This window comes from Erythrolamprus reginae, chromosome 1, assembly GCF_031021105.1.
Source record: "Erythrolamprus reginae isolate rEryReg1 chromosome 1, rEryReg1.hap1, whole genome shotgun sequence".
NCBI lineage: Eukaryota > Metazoa > Chordata > Lepidosauria > Squamata > Dipsadidae > Erythrolamprus > Erythrolamprus reginae.
Genome location: NC_091950.1, coordinates 127,386,752 through 127,406,449, shown reverse-complemented (window position 1 = coordinate 127,406,449; position 19,698 = coordinate 127,386,752). Strand labels below are relative to the sequence as shown.

The following is a 19,698-nucleotide window of genomic DNA, read 5'->3' as shown; positions in this document are numbered from 1 at the left end:
TTTCTTTTGCCAGAGTCTGTTTGTCTGTCTGTCTGTCTTTCGTCTTCCCACCCTCCCTCCCTCATTTATTTATTCAATTCAGTTCAGTTTATTTACAGACCTTTGTATTTTGTTCTTTTTCTTCTTTTCTGCTGTTTCCAGGTACATCCAAGTCCTTCAAAATTGTCCATCCAGACCTTTTTTTGGTCTTGTTAAGTTTAGCATTGTAATGGCCTGATTGGAGTTCATACCACTTGAAGTAGCATTGGGGCCTCCCAATTCTTTCTGCTCCTTTCCTACCCCTCTCCTGTGTGGCCTTCGGGAATGGAAATAAAATACAGATAGTAATCCCTAGTGAAGCCATATTTACCACTCTTAAGATTTCATTGCTTTCTGGGAAAAGGATAATGCTAGCATAGCAGTGGGTTGCTTTCTCTTCAAACAGCTTTGGTGTGGTTTTAGGTCAAACTGACCCTCTCTGAGTTAGGTTTCTGGGTTACTGTATCATGATATGATGGCTTTTACCCATGACCCAGTAAAGCATATTATATTAAGTAACCATCCTTTGCTTTTCTAGTTCACTTAGCAAAATGAATCAGGCTTTTATTATTTTGATTGAGTGCCCTTGAGTCTTGTGGATTACGTTGTCTTGCTACTGCCATTTATTGGGACTTAGTTTTGAAATGATACTTACTTTGAATATCCACATGCTATTCCACACATCAGTAAATCCAAATTTTCATTTTTTTCTCCTTTTAAAAAAAGAGCAAAATCAATTCCAGTTCTCAGATTAATTATCTAGAGATAGATACATTAATCACATTTACTTTTCAGATATGTGAATTAACCATTTGTTAAGTGTGCTTCTCAAATATGCAGTGGCATAGGGATGTTTTATTTATTTTATTCATTTGTTTATTTATATCATAACTCTTTGGACAAGCTGCTTTATTCTATGTCTGTTTTGCCTGTAATTCAAAACCACAGTGGTCGGATTCACGAATCACGCTGACCCAAATCCAGACTAACGAATTCTGTGTATTAGAAACACTGTGGAAGATATTTAATGGATCCTAGCAAGCATCTTTTAAGTGCAAAAGGTTCAGAATCCAATGCAAGGAATAGAAAAGATATTAAGGCTAAATTTTACCTCAAAGGCCAATACATGTTAAAAAGGTGGGTATTATTCTGTTTATTATTATTCTGTTTATTCTGTTTTCTTGGCAGCAAAACGGAGGTTGCAGTCTTTGGAATTTAATTTTTTTTAAATCTTTTTAAAAATCCTAGTGTTTTGTGGTGGGCTGCAATCTTTAAGTGGTATTGTTTCTGATCTACTTTCTATAGATTAGCTAGTGAGGTGCTGCCACCTGCTGTGATAGTACTAATAATATGTTGCATAAAATTTTATAATGGGAAGTTTATAATTTGGGAATTATAATGATAAGAAATCCCAGAGGATTAATCAACCCTACAAAGGTTGCTTAGAGAAGTTGGATTTTTTCATCTCGTTACATTAGTATTTTAATAAGCAAGAACATAATTAAACAAATATCTCTTAGCAAAAGTTCATGAAAATGCCCTTAACATAAGAATGAATGTTGCAAAGATTACGTTTCAAATATTGGTGTGGCATCTACCTTACCAGATGTTGACAAAAGGAGGTATCGCAAACAGTTTCATGTTTATGATGCTTCATGTTTTCAAAGTACTGGTGACGCTTGATTTTGAGTACTGGAAATTTTAAATATTTTCCAAACTTGAATCACAGGTTTGTAATTCAATGAGAGAATTTCAGTTTTTGCATGTTGGTTTTTTTGGTAGCCATAAATATAGTAAATTTACTATGTTTTCTAGTAAACAGGTTCACAATGTCACTCAGGAAAAGTTGGGCTTCTGTCAGATATTGGCAGACTAGAACATATACACATCGGTACTTTCGCACTGTGCCATCACCAAATGGTGTTTTCATTCAGTACGAAAATCTGCATGTAGGGAGAAGAAAAGCAACCCCAAGGGAGGAAGTTGCTGAAAGACAAATTGACACCAAATACAACAGAGGAAATATCTGCATTTGTGTAACAGTACAATCAGAATTTTGCTTGATAGATTTTAAGCCGAATTGTTAAAATCTTATACTTATCCTTTTACAATTCCTGTTGATTTTTTGTAACCGCTACAGATTTCGCATAAAGGGTGCGAGCATGAGCAATCATTCTTCTTAATATAAGGGAGATCCTAGGCCAGGGATGGTGAACCTTTTTCTGGTTGCGTGCCAAAAGTGTGTGTCTGTATGTGTGTGCGCATGCCACATCTGCGCATGGATGCATGACTGCCCTCACATGTGTACTTTCCTGCACATGTACCATGCACCACCCACACATGCTATAAATCCCTTCATGGCACTGGACCAGAATATCTCCGGGACCGCCTTCTGCCACAAGAATCCCAGCGACCGGTTAGGTCCCACAAAGTTGGCCTTCTCCGGGTCCTGTCGATGAAACAACGTCTGGAATCAATTCCCCCTGGATATTAGGACTGCCCCCACCCTCCTTGCCTTTCGTAAACTCCTTAAAACCCACCTCTGTGGTCAGGCATGGGAAAGTGTTTTTTAAGTATTGGATTTGTACTATTTCTTGCTGTGAGCCACTCCGAGTTTACGGAGAGGGGCGGCATACCAAATCTAATAAATAAATAAAATAAATAAATGCTCCTCCACAGTCCGTTTTGGGCCTGGGAAGCTGCCTGCACCAAACTTTGCCAGTGCAACTGCCTGCCACTGCTGTTCCTTCTCCTCCTCCCAGCCTCGTGCTCCAGGCAATGTCCAATATGGCCGTTCACGCTGGCAAATGTTGGTGCCTTAGGCTTTCTCTGAGGGAGCATTCCTGGCTAGCATGCCTCCACCAAGGAAGCAGCAGTGTGAGAGCTGCCACTGCCAGGCGTGAAGGAGTGGGGGGCATCAGGAAGTTTCCCTCCCTCCCTGCCAGAGGCTTTTTCCCTTTCCAGACCAGTTCCAAACAAGCTCTGCACAAACTTCAGCAGCTTTTGTGTCACTGCCTGCACTCCTTGCTTGGAGCTGGTCTGGAAAGGAATAAAAACACAGCCAAATTAGGTGGGACTCGCTCCACCCAGGTCCCTTCAAATGGGTCTCCCTGCTGAACTACGGGATCTGATAGTGATTGCTCATCCAAATGGAACCTGCCTTCTGAGTTCTGAGTGCCCTGCACTGGCTGCGGAAGCTCCAAACACGCAGCCTAGCCTGGGGTCCTCTAAAGCGAGAGCGCTGCCACTGTGTAGGGTGGTGTTTCCCAACCTTGGCAACTTGAAGATATCTGGACTTCAACTCCCAGAATTCCCCAGCCAGCGAATGCTGGCTGGGGAATTCTGGGAGTTGAAGTCCAGATATCTTCAAGTTGCCAAGGTTGGGAAACACTGGTCTAGGGAACAGTGTTTCCCAGCAAGGAGAAGCCAAGCAACAGGGTCGTCTGCGTAGGTAGTCCACCACCCCTACCCCGCCCTCACCAGCTGCTGGTGCACCGGTGTTGCGAACCACCTGGAGCCATGCAAGAAGATCACGTGGACAGGCAGGGAGATTAGATTAGATTAGATTTATTGGATTTATATGCCGTCCCTCTCCGCAAACTCGGGGCGGCTCACAACAATAGGGAGCGAAGCGCCGGCTTACCTTCCTCTGCTCACTGCAGAAGCGACCACTGGGATTCCGAAACCAGACCAGCTGACCCGTGCACATGTGCATTCTGAAACAAGAAGATCACCTTCCTGGAGCACAGCTGCTCTTCTGGTTTTTGGCATGCCTGTTCAAATGAAAACCGCTGGCTGGTACATCAGAACCTGGAAGAGCAACAGGCGATGCCGGGAAAAAGGCCATAGGTTCGCCATCATGGTCCTAGGCAATAAGAAATCTTGATTCATAGATGTACATTCCTGTACTTTATATTCCCTGAAGTTCTTAACAGTGGAGAACATGCATTGCCTGAGTTCGAAGTAGTGATTCTTTTTCTTTAAAAAGAATGCTTTTATTTACTTAACCTCAGAAAGCTTACCATATTTGCAAATAGATTTATTACCTTGTTTAGCTCTAGTCTCCAAATGATATATGATATGGTATGTGTTATAAACTATCCCCCTTTTTAAAAAGTCAGTGGTAAAGGAGCTATAGATCTTTTGTTCATTTTCATGGGAACCATAAATACCACTGACTAGTCAAACAGAAGATAGTTGAGGGGGAGGGATGTATTCTTAGAATTCAGTGCTTGAATTACTGTACTGCATTAAGTCAATTTATTTTTTACACAGCCAGTTCTGGGGTGTCAAACTCGATTTCATTGAGGGGCACATCAGGGTTCTGTTTGCCCTCGGGGACCAGGGTGAGTTTGGTCAAGGTAGGCATGGCCAGTTTGACATCACTCATGTTCGGGGCATCTGTGGTGGCCCAAATGGGCTCTATTTTCAGCTGTGACGGCTTCCTGCTGCCCTCTGCCTGTGAAGCGGCCATCCTGAGCTCCGTTTTCTCTGGCAAAGGGCAGCAGAAGGTTGTTGCAGCTGAAAAGGCAGCCTGGCAGTGCCGCATGTGGCCCTCCTGAGGTCCATTTTCACTGGCAGAGGCACTGCAGGCCAGGCCTTTGCTGTTTCTAGAGTGGCCATGTGGGCCAGATCTAAGGAACCAGCGGGCCAGATCCAGCCCCTGGGCCTTGAGTTTGACAACTGGTCTTGAATCAAGCCAGTAACAGTTTGGTTGTTAGGTGTATATTCCTCATATATTAAGCAGCTAATATTTCAGATTGGGCATATAGATACACTATTGGGCATTAATAATAATAATAATAATAATTATTATTATTATTATTATTATTATTAATTGGATTTATATGCCGCCCCTCTCCGCAGACTCGGGGCGGCTAACAACAATAATAAACACAACATGTACAATCCAATAATAAAAAACAACTAAAAACCCCTATTATAAAACCAAACATACACACAGACATACCATGCATAACTTGTAATGGCCTAGGGGGAAGAGCTATCTCAATTCCCACATGCCTGGCGGTATAAATGAGTCTTGAGTAGTTTACGAAAGACAGGGAGGGTGGGGGCAGTTCTAATCTCCGGGGGGAGTTGGTTCCAGAGGGCCGGGGCCGCCACAGAGAAGGCTCTTCCCCTGGGGGCCACCAAATGACATTGTTTAGTCGACGGGACCCGGAGAAGGCCAACTCTGTTGGACCTTATCGGTCGCTGGGATTTGTGCGGTAGCAGGCGGTTCCGGAGGTAATCTGGTCCATTGCCATGTAGGGCTTTAAAGGTCATGACCAACACTTTGAATTGTGACCGGAAACTGATCGGCAGCCAATGCAAGCCACGGAGTGTTGAAGAAATGTGGGAGAATCTTGGAAGCCCCACGATGGCTCTCGCGGCTGCGTTCTGCACGATCTGAAGTTTCTGAACACTAGCCGGATTTATAAGCCCTAAAATATGTTCTGGAAAAATATTATGCCAGAAAAAAATACCTTAAATTGCTTTGTGTCCCAACTTTTGTGTTTTTGTGGCGGTGTTTTATATATAGTCTTAGCTATTGAATTGAGCTAGTAATAAACTTATTTTATTGATTGGGTAATCATTTAATTAATTATTATGCCCTTTCTGTGTTCATTGATTCATCTATCCTTCCAAGTATTTTGGTTTGGTTTGTAACATATGGACACATTCAAATAATGTTTTTGGAACCAATTTAATTAATTTACGATTACATTTCTTGGGTGAAAATTTGGAAAACCCCTACCGGTGAATGGCAGCAATTTTTCTCTTCCTTGCCATTTAGTGGTCACCCTGATTTTTACAATCCTATTCTAATAATCTTAAATTTGATTAATTCTAATAGATGTGAAAAAAACCAGTAAATTAGTACACGAGGACATGGATTGTGGGGGCAATATGTTGGCTCTGTTAAAAAGTGCTATTGCTAACATGTTGTAAGCCGTCCTGAGTCTAAGGAGAAAGGCGGCATAAAAATTTGAATAAATAAATAAATATTAAAGAATTATGGAATTAGAAGTTGTCATTATTTAGAAATACTGTACCTCTTTCTGCATTATAGTCTCCTTCAGCTATTCTGCTGAATTTGACATAAGTGTTCCTTTCAAAAAAAGATTAGTATATTAGAAAATATTTTGTTCACACTCTACTAATTTGCAGACATCCTTTTTTTTTTTAATTAAGTGTTATAATAAGAACAATTTGGCAATGTAGCTAATTAACCAGAACGTTATTGAATTCCCTTTCCTTGGGTAAATTAAAAAAAGAAGCTTAATGGTCATATTTGATGATATATTAATTGGGGTTCCCACACTGAGCAGTGGATTGAACTAGAACTTAAAAGCCTCTAACAGCTTTAATTTTATGGGTATGCGATAATAAACTGGATGAGGGCAAATAAAAGAATTTGGAGTTCAGACAAGACAGAAGCATTGTTAACAGGCTATTTGTCAGTCTGCACAAAGGGGATTCAGCCTAGACTGTTAATTGTAATTTGGAGGTGCTGAAGCCACTCATTCTTGCAACATTGGGTAGCTACTGTCATCACTTTCAGAAGGTTGGTATTAACAAAACTCCAGTAAGTGATGAATCCTGGAATATCTCTGAACAATCAAGCTGAACCTTAGTACAGTGTCACAATTTACAGACACAACAAGCAGAAAGTAATTTATTTGCAGAAATTCTAGATGCTCCCTAGATGAGCCAACTTCACCTAGAAAACGTCTACCTGATATGTAAAATGTTACGATTTATCATCTGAAAAACATCAAGATTTCTCTCTAAGAAATCAGAATTATCTGAATCTACTCACAGGTAGCTAAATTAAGCCAAATACGACAGTCAGAAGAAAGTTCAGAATTACTATCTGTATGGCAATTTGTATCTAGGAATGGCTTGCCTGACTGGCAAAAATTCAATAAGTTCAGATTTTTCTTTTTTACTTCATCTCTATAAAGGGAAAAAGTTGCTTAAGGTTGACTTTTAATTGCCATTCATCTTTTGAAAGACACTATATCAAACAAATAATAGAGGGTCTTTGCCCCTGATTTTGTGAATTTACTGAAGTTCTATTCATGAAACCTAAAACAAAACATTCCAATATTTACCACATCTTGTTCATTATAAATTCCTCACTCAAGAATCCAAGAACGTACAGGTAGTCATCAACTGCAACAGATTATTTAGGACCTTTTGAAATTACACCAGCACTGAAAAAGATAATTGCTTTTCACACCAATCATTGCAGCATCCCTATGGTCACATGATCAAAATTCAAATGCTTAGGAACTGACTCAGTTACGATGACTGCAGAGTCTTGGGGTCATGTGATCACCTTTTGTAACATGACAAGCGAAGTCCGCAAAGAAGCCAGATTCACATAACAACCATAGTACTAACTTAACTGTGGCAAGAAATGGGACAAAGCTCACTTAACAAATATATTTATTTATTTATTAGATTTGTATGCCGCCCCTCTCCAAAGACTCGGGGCGGCTAACAACAATATAAAAAGACAATGTAAACAAATCTAATATAAAAAACCCCAATTTAAAAAATCACTCATACATACAAGCATATCATGTATAAATTCTGGCTCAATTGTGGCAATAAGTTGAGGACTAACTATATGCTGTTATCTCTTTTTCAGATTATTTTCTCTTTCAAACTGTAAGCAAGCTTAATTACTGTCAGGTATGATCAATCCAGTGATGGCCCAATCTCTTATAAAATTTGAAAAAAGTGAAATCTTTCCTGTAATGTAGCAGAACACAAATAGTTTATTTTCTGATTTACAGTTGAATAGTATGACATTATCGGCAAACAATGAAATAATTAAATGAGCGGAATTAAAAATAAGATAATCCTCATTCACTGGCTGCCTTGTTCACATAGTTACAAGGGTGTTGAAAAAGTAACTGCAAACAATCCTTTCATATGTGACTTGCAGGTCTGTAAAGCAAAGGAATAACTGATGCTGAAAAGTACCCTTGGAAATTTCACTTAGTGACTACTTTGCTTATCAACCAAGCTACAGTCCCAATTGTCACTAAACAACGGCTGTCTGTAAAACCAATGTAAGGGTTTTCAAGCTGCATATTGTCTTCCAAGTAAACAGAGAAACGAGAAGAAAAATGAACAGTCTAGAATCAAATTGCAAAAGATTTTCTCACAGTCAAAGGGAGAGACAGAAGCATAGTCGATAAATTAATTCCAAAGTCAAAAGCAAGAAAGCAGTTGGAACCAGGCAATAAAGAACTGATGTAGTTAGTTCTAGGAGGCCTGCAGGACAGCACACCCCATAAATTTCCTTCCAGCCATTAATTGCTCCCAGAGAACATTATACTAAAGCTGTAGCGCTAGCTATTCTTCTCTAATGTAACTTGTCCTCTTTAAGCCTACCGTGGCTGCAAATCAACGGAGTGTATTGAGCTATTCTCAGATGCTGCACCTTTTATACATAAGGTGCTCTCCCATATTCAGAATTTCCCTGCCCTTTGGTACTCAGTTTGGCTTCACTACTGTTCTGACAGACTCTGCATTTGTACTGTTGCGCGTCTTTCAGAATCCTTGATAGAGACTAGTTAGGACTAGAGAGAGAGGACTTGATGAGATTATCTCATCTATCTTCCTTCCTTGGAAGCTCCCTCAGTTGTGGCTGAACAGTATTGTTAACAAAACAAAACTTAACATCTGTCCACTTGTTGTTCAAGCCCAGAGCTCTCCCAGAGTATTAACTCAGCACAACGAGATATCACAGATTATTTTATTACAGGCAGGGATGGGCCTGGCCACATGTGTGGAAGCAAAAAACCTTGCCAGAACACAGGTGGACCTGCATTCTCCATGCATGATTTCGCTACCTGCACAGGAGCAGCAGCATAACACTGCTCAAACTCATGGGGCCTCCAGAACTGTGGAGGTGAGCCCAATTAGGCATTCTGGCTAGTAGCCCACCACTGATTACAGGCATCTACACAATAACTCACAGTTATGATGTGATTTTTCTGCAGTGTAATCTTTCCCATTAAAAAGAGGTTGAATCGTCCCTGGCTCTGCTCTCATGATGTTCTACATGTTGCTTCTACATGTTGGCTTGCTTAGTGAATAACAAAGAACCTGCTGGAATGTTCTCTCCAATTACCCCTCATCACGGGTCAGCGCCAGTAGGAATGCCCATATGTGGTCACATGTAAAACTACATTGCCAGAGTGCAATCTAACTACAATTCCCCTAATGCAATGTCTTAAAGAAACGTCTTAATACAATCTAACTATTTCTGTCTGTGGTGACAGTCCAGTCCAGAATCTGTTTTCTAAAACTGAAATCTATTGTCCTGTCTTCTACACTTTGGAACAAGAGAGAACAGATCAGGAGTCAGTTCTAATTTATCTCGCTGCCAGTTTGCTGCTTCCCATGCGGCGTGTCTGTGCCTCGTGCTGAAAAAAATTAATTTATTTTTTTAAAAGCAGAAAATAAGATGGCGACCCATGTGCAGTGCTGGAAACTTGGCTTCTGCACATGCGCGGAAGAAAAAAAAACCTGGAAAAAAATTCCCATAAAATAATTAAAATAAAATATAAAAAGGTGGTGGCACCTATGAACCGGCAGCAACTAACCTGGTTCCCTAACGTCATCGTGACATCAGCAGCAGTTTGCTATTGGTTCAGGCAAACCGGTCCAAACCGGGAGGAACCCACCTTTGGAACAGATGTATGGAGATTTACTACCATTTCCCTTTTGGTCTTCTCATGCCCAGTTTTTTTTCTTTCTCTCTGTATCATTCCATAGCTTTTTTTCTGATACTGTTTGTACATTTCCATATTAACTTTATGTATCCTTTCTGGTAACATTTCTCTCTCTAACTCATATTTGGTGTTTCTCTCCCCCCCCCCCCGCCCGTTAGAACTTCTTTAAACCTTTTCTATACTGTAATTACATTAGCTTTTGTTGCTCTCTATTTTTTCTGATTGCAATTATGTGTAATTGTGCTTTTAGTGTTTCTCTTTTTTTGGAAACCTTTTCATTTTAGATTCTCTTGTCATAAAATGTTACTTACCACTGCTTTCAGTTTATTACTGTCCAGTCTAAAAAAAAACCCCTCACAATGATCTGCCATTTTCAGCTTTGTTTTCTACTAAAATCAAGAAGTTGGGTATCACATATCCATTTTACATTATCATTTCTTTCAATATTCTCATTTTTTAGAAATTTCTTCTAGAATCAAATGTGATCATGTTGGAGATTTTGAACAAGTCTGTACATGTACGTTGAAAGTTATAATGTTTTAAGCAGTGCTTTTAACCGATATAGTTAATGTTTGGGTTTCGGGCAAGATTCTAAGTGCTACTAAATGTTTTAATCAGAGTGGTAATGTCTCTTTGATTCTTTGGCGAGCTGTTCCAGGCAGAGTATTTCATTTGTTCTGTGGATTTCTAATGCTTGCTATGTCCAACAAAAAGCATTCCAACTGTCTCATTTGACCTGGAAACTTCTAATATATATATTAGCACAAAGCCAAAAGCACAGCCTGAAGATGACGAGTGGGACCTTGTCAAAACGTCACCAGAAATTTCTGAAACTTACACGGGAAGAAACCCGAATATGCCAAGACCATATATATATACAGTATATATTGTGTGTGTGTGTGCGTGGATGGATGGATGGATGGACGGACGGACGGATGGACGGATGGACAGTCAGTCAGTCTTTAATTTCCTAGGCAATGTACCTGTCCTTGTGGCTTTCTTCATGCTCATTTCCTAGAATTACATATTTTTCTTTGTACAGTGACCAAAAAAAGGGGGTCATTCTTTTTCTCTAAGATGCATTGCATTCTGTCATCTTTCTCCTGCCCCCAAATCAATTTAAAAGTTGTTATGCCACCCTTTTGACATTATGTGCCTGCAGTTTGGTACATCTTGTTTCAGGTGCCACCCATTCTTTTGTAAAGACCTTGCTTATCCCAGAAGATATCCAATGCCTCATGAAGCTAAACCTTTCCTCCTAGCTTCATTATGTCAACCATGCATTGAGACTACTCAGCCTTGCTTGTCTAATTGGCCCTGTGTGCAGAACAGTCACGACTTATCTTGTAAAATCATTCCTGATAAATAGCAAACCATTTTGAGGTATGAATCATATCTTTTGAACTAAGTCTGTTTTCTAGGTGATTGAAGTCATTCAGTTTGATTAGAACTCAGTTAACTAAATGTATTACATACCCTGCTTCAAATACAGTAGTTTTCCCCATTTCCTGCCCCAACATATATATAGCAACCATGTTTAACCACAAAGATCTCCATTTACAAAGCATCCGTCTTCCCAAATCGGATAATCGGAGCCATATTAAACAGGGACCAAAGGAAATGTGAGGTGATCTATCATATTATCCTTAGCCATGACAACTTACATTGATGAGAAAAGGTGACTTGATGGGGACAAGATTTTTATTTTTTTTTCTTTGGCAAAACTGGAGTTTTAATTTTGGTCAGAATGGGAAGAAATTTTCCTATGATGATTCCAAGTTTATTTAAGTAGAACAATCCATTGTGGCCTCTCTGCAGGAAACTATATTAAAATCAAAGATCCATCAAATACTACATAAGTTGTCATCACAAAGTGTCTTTTAAGTCAAGTTCAGCTTCTGGTGACTTCATGGATATACTTTTCATGACAACAATATGGCACTAATTTTGGGGGGGGGGATGTTTTTTTCAAATTCCTTTTTTAATTTTTTAATTTTTATAATAATTTTTATTGATTTTTCATAAAAAAACAGACAAGACAAACATACATTTAACATGCTTAGGGATTACAGTTGCCCCGCTCAAAATTGAAGTCATTCTAATACAGAAAAGAAAAACACTAAAGTTTGTAAGATCAATATGGAGAGTAGAAAAGAAAATTTTTTCATGTTTAAACTTTTCTTAGAGAAATCAAGTCATATACTTATTAGTTTATATTCCAATCATTTCGTATTCTTTTTATTAAACCATACATAAATCCTTTCCCATATTCTATAATAATCAGATTCTTCTTGATTATTTAACCGCCTCGTCATCATATCCATCTCAGCACACTTCATAATTTTCTTTATTACTTCATCCTCCGTAGGGTTTTTTTTCAAATTCCTTGTCTTGCCTGTTGCCCTAATATTATCACATCCAGGTATTGACCAGGTCTGGTGCCTTTTCAATTTGCTTCTAATAATGGTCATCCAAATAATCTGAAAGTCTACATGTAAGATTTTTTTAAAATTAGACAATATATGAAGGTATGTAAAATGATCTAGTATTGATTATAATTTCAGGTCAGTATGCAAATGATACTTGCAATTGACTCAACTTTGGTTAGAAATTTAGTTCAGATGATTTATTTGAAAACAAAACTGATTGGTATCTATATTATTTTATTCCGATAAATCAATTTTTAAGCACGTTATTGTCATTTATATTAAAAGCAGGGTAAATGGTAGGATATAGAAAATATCTTCTTGTTTTCAGCTGATTCTTACATACTGTATCTTAATTCTGATTTAATTATTATAGATCCTTAAATAGATTTGGCACAATCTGCCTCCTTAATTCTTTACCCTACCTTAATTGCTGCTATGTTGATAAAGAATTGTGAAGAAAATTATTGCTAGTGGATTTATTGCAAAGCCATTTTTCTATCAAGTGTTTTTCTTTAGCTAGATGTAGTATAATCAAAATCCTTTAATGCAAAATCCATCATAGTTGATGAATATCATAGTTGATATTCTATCAATTGTATGACTCATGTTTTTTAAAATATAATTTTGTGACTTCTTGTCACATGCACCTTGGAAGTGCTACCGGTAGTTGTTTCTTTGTAGAATTAAAGGCCTTTATGTTTTAAAATTTTTATACATCTTAAATTAATTAAAACTCAAACCACATGTTTTCTGAACAGTTTTTATCCCAGAGCTATAATTGCACGTAACAATTTAGAAGGGCAGTGATGGCGAACCTATGGCACGCATGCCACAGGTGGAAACAGAGCCATATCTGCTGGCACATGAGTCGTTCCCTAGCTCAGCTCCAGTATGCATGTGTGTTAGGGCCACCTGATTTTTGGCTCACACAGAGGTTCTGGGAGGGCATTTTTGGCTTCCAGACAACCCCCAGGGAGATGGGGGCGGGCATTTTTACCCTTCCCCAGTTCCAGGGAAGCCTTTGGAACCTTTGGAGGACGAAACACCACCCTACTGGGCTCACCAGAAGTTAGGAAACAGGCTGTTTCCAGCCTCAAGAGGGCCTCTGGGGAGCAGGGGAAGCTGTTTTTGCCCTCCCCAGGCATTGAATTATGGGTGTGGGCATTCCCACATGCATGATAGCGCACACCCACACTCTTTCGGCACCCAAGGAAAAAAATCTTCACCATCAATGTACTAGGGGGTTACCATCAGTGAACTGCTGGACAATACTACTTGGTCTGTTGTGTGGATGTTGGGTGGTTCAGGTGGGAAATTGTGGTGGGTTGAGCATGTTCTTTCAGATTGTTATGCATGTTGAGATTGGTCTTTGATGTCATATGAATTTTGTTGCATGGGTACACTGTGTATATACATACAATGACAATAAAGTTATCTATCTATCTCTATCTATCTATCTATCTATCTTATCTCTCTCTCTCTCTCTCTCTCTCTCTCTCTCTCCCTACCTACCTACCTACCTACCTATCTATCTATCTATCTATCTATCTATCTGGAACTGCATGAAGGACAGTGTGTGAACTACATGAAGATGACGTTTGTGCTTAAATAGGGACTATTGGTTCAGTGAAAAAATATCACTGTTGTAAAATAATACGCAAGTGCCCACTCGTTACTTTAAGGCTGTGGCTACTGAATAAGGAGAAGGAAAGGCAGCCTGTGGTCTTTGGGCTACATATAACTTAAGTCTAATTTAATTTTGCCTTTCAGCTAACTCCAGAAACTTTGTATAGTACATATAGTACATTCAGTTGCTTTTACCTTGGTATTCATTCCGAGAAAGGCGATATAGAAAGGAACAGGCTATTTTGGGGAGAGGGACAAAAGAATGCTAGTGACTCTTCTCTGTTTTGACTTTGCTTCCAGCCACAATTTGCTTTAATTCTACTCATCTTTGACACATACCCCTCTGCATATTCTTCTCAAGGAAATTCAGTTTTCAACTAGAAAATGTTGCCAACCTCTGCTATCCATTGAGATCAGTTTTGAAGAAACTTTGTGCAATCGGAGCAGGAGTAGAGCTTCATAATGGAAACTTTGGTTCAAATATATCTGATGGTATATATAATGTTATCGATTAGAAGATTATTGGGTTGCAATAGTCTGATTCATCTTCTAAAATTACCTCTCAATTTTGCACATGTTCTGTTCTTTTGCTATAATCCCTTTTGTTGTTTTCACATTCCTCCTTCATTATCGCACAGCATTAATTTAGTTAAGTATAAAGCTGTGTTTAATTTTATAATACATTTCACTTTGATATCCATTGAAGAATACTCCCCCCTTTTATTTCTTGCATTAGGAGAAGTCAATAATTACTAATTCAGCTGTGAAAGTCCTAGAACTGTGGTTCTCAGAATGGCATGGAATTACTGACGGCTAAGTAAGTTGATAGTATTGTATAAAAGAAGCAAATTATTTAAATACAGTATGTGCAATAGATGGCTGATCTGATGTAACGTGGAACTAAGTCAAATATATTTGCTTTGACTTTGTTGTTAATTATTGAGTCAAATAATCCTCTCCAATATTTTGAAATAATTATTGCAAACATATTTTTAATAATAGAATATTCTTGCTTGCTATGTTGTAGAGGCAGTTACGTGTGCTAAATAGAAATCTTTGCACATTAGATTGCATTATTTAAGGACTATGGAAATCTGAAATTGAATGGTTGAATTTCCCACACAGGCAAAAACTGCCAAGGTGTTGGACTAATGAGTCATATGCTTTTATTTTCCATTACTGTAACAGAATTGGATATGTTTCTCAATATTAACTCTACTTTAGAATATGAAATTCTATCCCTCATTCTCTATAAATGTCTAAAGACAAACATTTTGCTAAATCTGATATTGCATTGGTATTCTTCAGTCTTGAAAGACCATGGTATCATGCTCTGGATTCCCCTGTAATTTCACTGTAATCTGATATTACAGTGTTAAATATTTGGTTTTTAGATTACATATTGAAATAATTAAAACCTAGTATAGCAAGGCATACAGTAACATTCTGTAATTTTTTTTTTAAAAGGACAGAATTATTACATTTGGAAGCTTGCTGCTGGAAATGAAATTTATAAAGAGATTTATTCCCTGCAGGTCACATTATATCAATTTCAGCAAAAAATTTCAGTAGAACTTATTTATCCACAGGGTTGGCACCAGGCGTGGTTACTGCCCGGACGGGGCGGGGGGAATGCAGTGGGGTAGCAAAAATGGAGCTCCCCCCCAGAGCACCCAATTTGCACTGAAAGATGTTGAAAGAAAATGCAGGGTGTCCTGCATAAGCCACGCCCACAGGGTGGTAGTAAAAAAATTACATTTTCATGTACTGTGTTTTTTAGAGTATAAGATGCACTGGAGTATAAGATGCACCTTAGTTTTGGGTGAGGAAAACAAGAGGGAAAAATTCTGCCTCTGCCTCACAGCAAACAGTACAGATGATACACACTGTTTGCTGTGTATGTCTGTGCATGTGTGCCTGAACCATAGAAATAGTAAATAATTGGACTTTATTTATTTACTTACCTACTAACATACATACATACATACATACTTATTTATTTATTTATTTACTTATTTCTATGCTGCCCTTCTCCTGAAACTCACTATAATGGCAGTATATTAATGCCAGGAAATTTACTTAAATGTAGTCACACTAACTCCTGCCAGTTATTTAAACAGAGCTGCTCCAAACATCATTAAGTCAGGGTTTAACTCAGCTGTCTTATCTTAATACTAAAACAGAACACAGTTACATTTCAGACTATATTTGTACAGATACCGTTAAAATTTCTTATAGTATACATTATTCTTTGCTATTTAAAAGAAGATCCAAAAGCACTAGGCTTCTTTAGATCAAGCATTTATTTTAAAAAGCTTCCTCATTTTGTTGTCTAGAATAATAATAAAGCAGTCTTTAAAAAATAAGTGTAACAATTTGAACAGTCTACATAGAATGTCTACAGATATTATAGTTATTGACTTACCTCCTTGCAATTTTAGCAGTCTGATTAGCAGAAGAAAATAAAATTATGTCTCCACCTCCCAGCAATTTGCCTCCTTGCAGCTTTAGTTTCGCTTGCAGATTCAGCAAGTGGCCTCCTTGCAGCTTCAATCAGCTGAGAATTGGGAAGCTGCTAATCAGTTGCTTGGCTTAACAGGCTCTGTTCTGTTTACTGCAAGGAGATAAATTGCTGGGAGGCAGGGGCCAAAGGGTGGGGGTGGTTGAGTGGAGTTACATTTGGTGTATAAGACGCACTCAAGTTTTCACCCTGTTTTTGGGACCAACTCCCCCCAGATATCAGAGTTGCCCCACCCTCCTTGCCTTTTGTAAGCTCCTTAAAACCCACCTCTGTCGTCAGGCATGGGGGAATTGAGACTTTCCCTTCCCCCTAGGCTTATAAAATGTATGCATGGTATGTTAGTATGTATGATTGGTTTCTTAAATTGGGTTTTTTAAAAATTAACTTAAATATTAGATTTGTTTACATTGTATTATTATTGCTGTTAGCCGCCCCGAGTCTATGGAGAGGGGCGGCATACAAATCTGATTAATAAATAAATAAAATAAATAAAAAGGTGTGACTTATACTCGGAAAAATGCGGTAATCATTAGCTATTGTAGCTCAGTATTATCAAACTGATCAATGGCTTTTCAAGAATTAAGGATAGTATTAATGCAATAATTCAGCTTTTCAAATAATGTGTTCAGATATTTATATTTTGATAGAACTTAGAGAAATTTGAATAAGCTGTAACTACCTGTAACTTAGAAGTTATGGGCAGTCTAATTTGCATGCTAGATTTTCATAACATATGCAAAAAGAATCCTGGTTTCTGTTTGAAGGTAGAACCTAGCTTGTTTTATATATATATATAACTTTATCTGTGAAAACATATATATAGAGTGGTTTTTTTGGTAACTAGATATTTGAATCTATTGTTTTAAAAGACAATTTCTCAATATAGTTGAGGTCTTCCACAAGAAGTGACAAATCTGTCCTGTTCGGCTGTTGCTTTGACTATGTAAACAGAAGTTATTCAAATAACTATTTCTGCTAAATAAATGTTAATAAATATTTACATTTATTTATTAAATAATTATAAATAATTATAATAAATAATTATATAATAATTATATAATAATAATAAATAGTTATAAATTAATAATAATAATAATAATAATAATAATAATATTTTTTTCTTTACAAAGATGTGTTTTTTAAAAAAGAAACCCACCATTTTAAAATACAAGTTATTGTTTTAAAGACTACTGTTTCTGTCAGGAGAAGACCAAAGAAAATACTGGGAGAATTAATCATGTGACTGAGAATTTCAGCTGCTTGTCAAATGGTGAGTACATTGTCATGATTTTGGAAAATAACACAATTTCTGTTTTACTTAAAGAAAGTTCCTGAACCAACTCATAAATATCCTTGATGCAATAGAAATGGCTATTTCAGAAGACTCACTATTTTGTCTACCTTTTGTGCCTATCACACTAGTCTTCAGCCAGTAACTTCAGCTAGATTTAAAGCTTCTGTGTTGAGCTTTTGGAAGGTAACTATTTTGAAGGATCTAACTAAAAAATATGTTTAGAAGAAATTAAAAACATTTATGTTCTTTCTGCTTTGATGTTCTGACAAGACATTAAAATGGATCCAAAATAATCTAGCATATATATAGTTTATATAGCTCATGAGCTTATGAGTTCTTTATTCTTTTTCATACCTTTGAGCTTTATCTAGTGCAGTGGTTCCAAATCCTTTTTTGGGCATGCCCCACCTAAGTATCTCTAAAATCCTGATGCCCCCCCCCCCTTTTGACATATAATTTTTACTGTTCAAAAAGTGAACTGCTACTCACATGGAGGAAGCCTAAAAGGTCATTAACTTGGTTTAAACAAGGTTCCAAATGCCCCCATTAAAAAGCCAATTGCCCCTCTGTAGGGCATGGGCCCCACGTTGGGAAGCACTGATCTAGTGGAACAAAATATCAGTACCTTGGACAGCAACTTATCAGTATTGAAGAGCTTATCTTTAACTTCACAAGCGCGCACACGCGTGTGCACGCACACATGAAACGAGAAAGGTTTAAAACAATTCTAAAGGATTAGGATTATTTGCACATTTTGAGAACCATAGCTGTGTTTCTGCAGCATTGATTAAATAATTTATCTACTCGAAGATCCTAAATAAGCGGTTGCATCTGCTGCATAAAATATGAAGAAATCTGTGATTACTGCAAGAGTGACTGAAGCAGAGTTTGGGAAAAGGTTCATCCAATGGCTGATTTCATTTATATTTATAACATTTATTCATATTATAATATAAAAGAAATCTGACTTTGTTAGATTGATCACACTTCATATACACTGCTTAAAAAAAATAAAGGGAACACTCAAAGAACACATCCTAGATCTGAATGAATGAAATAGTTTCATTGAATACTTTGTTCTGTACAAAGTTGAATGTGCTGACAACAAAATGAAATTGATTGTCAATCAGTGTTGCTTCCTAAGTGGACAGTTAGATTTCACAGAAGTTTGATTTACTTGGAGTTATATTCTGTTGTTTAAGTGTTCCCTTTATTTTTTTGAACAGTATACTTTGGTATTTCTTAAAATTTGATAAATATCACCTCAGCTCTTAGGACAGAAATACACAGCATTAATCTAAATCCTAACTGAAAAGTGAGATTGTGTTTGGGCTTTTTGGTCTGTAATGTAAATTCTTTAATAAATAAATGGACAGTTTCAAAATGCAAACAGAAGCTAGAATTCTTCGTCTCTAGACAATGTATATCTAGAAAATCTGTCCAAGAAATACCGTAACTGCAATCCATTCATATACTGCCGCCTTCAGCTGCTCTTTTTTTAAGATTAGATTTCACAAAACACTTTACTTGCTCTTGCTTATAATGCAATTGGATCAGCAATTGGAAATTAAATTGTCATCAAATCTGTGCAGAATACTAAGCCCGAGTTTGAATTAATAATGGAGTAATCTTCATCTCTAGTTTACAATACATGAATTTTAACAACTGTTTTTTTTAGCAAATCCAATAAGTGGGTCTTCAGGAATGTAAGGGATGCTGTTCTTCATATAGATGTAAAGCTAGGAGTACTTTGAAATATTATTACCATATCCACAGAGTTTTCCTTCGGTACTTCTTAGCCTTCTTCTTTGGCCTTCTTAGCTAAACTATTTTCTTATAATGACTGAACAAGGAAAATACAGTTTAAATATGCTCTGGAAGTTGGCATCAAATTACCCTTTGCCAAGAGCTTCCTGAAAGTAGTTTGCTTGTGCAGATTCTACGGAAATAGTGGTTTAAGAATGTGAAAGAAATGAAATATTCAAGCCTGTTGCTCATTGTTGCTCCCTACAAGACCTAGGAAAGGGGTTTGGAATCAAGAACACTCTGTGT

At 37.6% G+C, this 19,698-nt stretch overlaps 1 protein-coding gene across 2 annotated transcripts in view; it reads left to right on the top strand.

Moving 5' to 3' along the window:
- The window catches only part of PTPN5 (protein tyrosine phosphatase non-receptor type 5), a 93,838-nt gene that overhangs the window by 5,963 nt on the left and 68,177 nt on the right, over positions 1–19,698 (top strand). Inside the window, exons 2-3 of one of the 2 annotated variants that reach the window (XM_070764545.1) lie at positions 14,568–14,648; positions 17,556–17,622. The gene's annotated coding sequence lies outside the window, so the exon portion shown is untranslated. Of the gene's footprint in view, positions 1–14,567; positions 14,649–17,527; positions 17,623–19,698 lie in introns of those variants that run through there. The other variant, XM_070764526.1, reaches the window with a different exon arrangement.